The sequence below is a fragment of the Alexandromys fortis genome, unplaced genomic scaffold (assembly GCF_014885135.2).
Source record: "Alexandromys fortis isolate MF-2015 unplaced genomic scaffold, M_Fortis_MF-2015_v1.1 scaffold_2_1_26212458, whole genome shotgun sequence".
NCBI classification, from domain to species: domain Eukaryota; kingdom Metazoa; phylum Chordata; class Mammalia; order Rodentia; family Cricetidae; genus Alexandromys; species Alexandromys fortis.
Window position 1 is genome coordinate 18,600,178 of NW_026067930.1, and position 3,667 is coordinate 18,603,844.

The following is a 3,667-nucleotide window of genomic DNA, read 5'->3' on the forward strand; positions in this document are numbered from 1 at the left end:
AGTTTTATCATTAAGCTAAGGTGAGTCATTCAGAACAGAGGCCAAGACTTCACCCCTCTCCTTAGAAGACTGCCTACATTTCTTCTGTTTCTTTGTTTGTAAAATAGCAGCAGGAGTCAGGCGCCCATACACTCCGGGAGGCCAAGCGACAGCACGATTGTGAAAATCCCTTTAAAATTATGAAATGTTGAAGGGGTAGAAATATGGTGCTCATACTCCCCAGAGTGCTGCAGGAACTTTCTAGAATGCATACCCCGCTGGGTTCACCCGGAAAGACTGGTTTAGGGATCTACCAACATCCCAGCAGGAAAGTCCTGCCGCAAGATCTTCAGGAAACAGGAACGAATCCTAGAGAATGAAGGGGAAATGCACACCAAACTTCACAGACTATGCTCGAAAGATGAAAAATTAACCCGGCGCCGTTGGGGGTGGAAGAGTGAATGGCGGTGCTGGACGCCGGGTCTTCAACGTCCGGACACTTTTCCTTCCCTAAAGCCATTTTAGTCAAAGGTCATGTGTGTGTCCTGTCAAAGGCCAGCTTCCAATGGAATCACTGTCCCCCGGGATAGCGGCCCCCTGACTCCATCTGCCTTGGAGACATCCCAAAAGCAAACGGCCCAGCGCAAACAAGCGCAGTCAGGAGCCGCGGTCCCGGGCTCAGCTCCCAGGTCCCCGGACCGCAGCCGAGGCCGTGTCCGCAGAGCCCTGGCTGGAGCGAGGCACCCGGACGCCGCAGCATGAGCCGCCACGCCACCGACCGGGTAGGGTAGGCGCCCCTGTCTGCGCGTGCTCCATGGCTGGGGCTCCCGGGTCACCGCGGCAGCACGGTGGCTGTACCGTGCAGCGAGGGCAAACCTTGCAAAGGGGCCTCCGCAGCAGCCGGAAAAATGTCCCGGGTTGGGCTGCCTTCCCGTGCCCTCAGCTGGACCGAGTTCCAGGCTCACAAACGCGGAGCTAATTTTGAGTTGTCGTTGCCAGAGTCTGTTTGGCTTTGCATGTGCGTATCTCGTTTCTGGAAAACAAGCCAGTGGAAGTTGCAAAGAGGGGCTAGGGAACGAGTCTCAGCTCACCACGGCTCGCGCCTGTGGCAAGGCAGCGAGCCCCCTTTGGCCGGAGCCAGCCGCAGGGGGCTGTGAGCTCTGCCCTTCTGAGACAGCCAGCCTCCTGGCCTTCTTGTTTATGACTTGTTGGACAAGCGTTTGGCAAGGTTGGGGAACATTAAAGCCGTCTATTTCAGTAGCGTTCTCTGTACGCCTTCCTACAATTGCCGCAAGGAGACAGACTATTTTCCGAGTGGGAAAGCCCCTTCCCTGAAGCCAGATCCCAGCATCCATACTGCCCTTTTGTACTTTTTTATTTGAACAAGCCCTTCGGATGGATCTGGCTGCTTTGGGTTAAGAATAGAGGAGAATAGAGGGCCGGGTTCTCAACTGATTACGGGTGCTTTTGGTCTGGACTTGTATCCCAGGGCAGAGCAGGTGGGCCGCAAGGAGCGGTGGTTAAAGGGTTTCGAGACGGCTGCTTTTGCTCTGGTTTCACCTCACCTGGTTAAGGAGGGAGCCTTTTCTCAATGACAAAGGGGATGAAAACAAAATGCTCAGCGGGACTCAGAAAGAGCCCTCTTCTGGGATTTGTTTACGTATTTAGCACACGCCCAAGCCCACCGATTTAGGAGGTTTTCTGCTCTTCTTTAGGTATTTTCTGAATTTACGGTCCTTTCCAGAGGCCACCTCCAGTGCTACCCAATTTTCATCTTGAAAGAGTGGGCGACAAGACCTCACTGTCCTTAATTCTTACCTGTCCCTTCATACCTACTCAGGGGCTTTGGTCCTCCACTCTGAAGACTGCCTTTTGTTGAGGTCACCAAAGGCTTATTTGCACCAAACACTATAGAGAATTTTAAAGTCCCTTCTCCAGGCTCTCGGGACTATTTTGAGTAGTTGACCATTCGTTCTCTTATGTTTGGACTCTTAGATTCTGTAATACCCAACCATCCTTGTTCTCTTCTGCCCTTTTGAAAGTCACTACTTCGTGCCTTAAAGGGCCAGTCTCACTTTAGACCCGTTAGTGTGTGCTCCTCTGGTCTCTTCTTGACTGTCTTCCCGTGCCACCCTGTAGGCTACGTCATCTCACCCACTGCAACAGCATCAACCACTGCAGACACACAGATGACGCCAGTAGCAAGGCCTTTCTTCTAAGGCATCTTCTAAGGCTTAGATGGTCCACAAAGCATCTTGAAATCAACACGTTGAGACTGAATCTGTCTTCTCGGTTCTTTTCCCCAGCTTATGCACACAGAAGAATCACCTTAGGGGATTCGCTGCCTTCCCTGCCTTCCCTGCCTTCCCTTCCTTTCTTCCCATTGGATGAAGATCCTACACGCACCTCTCTGTTCATCTATGTGCCGTCATCTCTCCTTCCATTGTTTTAGCTCAAGCATTCTGGTCACGGTTTTACATTAGTCTTATTTAGGGCCAGCGTCGCCCCATCTGTGTCTTTCCCTGCACTGGTTCCTTTCCTCGCTGCTGACACAAAACACCTGGCAGCTTAAGGATGGAGGATTTATTTCGGCTCACTGTTGAGGGGATAATGTCCATTATAATGGGAAGGGCTGGTGATGGGTGGGTGGTGGCGTTGCATAGTGTAGTTAGGAAGCTGGTGGGGGTGGAGGTCATGCTAAAGCTAAATAATAGCACTCAGCTAGATTTTCCCTCCCCCCTCTTCAGTCTGGGACCACGGCCCGTGGGCTATGCCACTCATATTCAGGGTGGGTGTGTGGGTTTTCCTTCCTCTCTGGAGACACACTCATAGACATCCATAGCTGTGTCTTTTCGATGATCCTAAACTCAATCAACTTAATCGTACTGCCTTATCGCCATACTGTGTCATACTGTCCCTAAAATGCAATATGGTCATAGGCATGCTTTTTGAGATGTCTATAGAGAAGTTTTGTATTTGCCTTCTAAGAACAATGTTGGAATGTGCCGGTTCTCCACAACTTGCCTTTCACCTTCCCCCACGCTCTCCTTCCTTATCGCTCACGCCCTATCCATATTTCACGAGCCATTTTGCACACACTGTACACAAAATGGGCTTATTAGACCATCCCCTCCCAGGTCAGTAGCTAATTCAATTTTGTAAAAAAAAAAAAAAAATGGTTCAGCTGATAGCCACCTTTTCTTGGAAACTTACCAGACCATTTAACTGCTCCTCTTCCAGAATGGGTTAAGCAACCTTGCCATGTTCTCCCGACACTTCCTCTTCTCCCATTATCAACCCTTACCATTCTTTATTGCCCAGTTCTAGCCATCTGCCCCTCGGTAGGCAGTAAACACCTACAGGATACAGAACATCTGCTTCTGTCTCAGTATTACTTTTGACCTAGGATCTTTAGAGCCTGCTGCCCAGTGTCTCAGATGGGATGCTTCATGAATTCTTGTGATTGATTTTTCTTCCCTGCATGTCCTTCCTTTTCCCCTTCCCTCCCCTCTCCTCTTCTCTCCTTCCTTCCCCCCTCTCTTTTCTTCTCCTCTCCTCCCTTTTTCCCTCCCCTCCCCCTCCTCTCCTTTTCCTCTCCTCCCCTCCCCTCCCTTCCCCTCTCCCTTTACCCATCTCTGGGTCTCATGTATCCCAGACTGGCTTCAAACTTGCAGTAAAGACAATGGAC

At 50.8% G+C, this 3,667-nt stretch overlaps 1 long non-coding RNA gene across 1 annotated transcript in view; it reads right to left on the reverse strand.

Annotated features, from left to right (window-relative positions):
* The window catches only part of LOC126503441 (uncharacterized), a 1,174-nt gene extending 436 nt beyond the window's left edge, over positions 1 to 738 (reverse strand). Inside the window, exon 1 of the long non-coding RNA XR_007592293.1 lies at positions 254 to 738. This is a non-coding gene — a long non-coding RNA (uncharacterized lncRNA). The remainder of the gene's footprint in view (positions 1 to 253) is intronic.
* Positions 739 to 3,667: the final 2,929 nt, after the last annotated feature.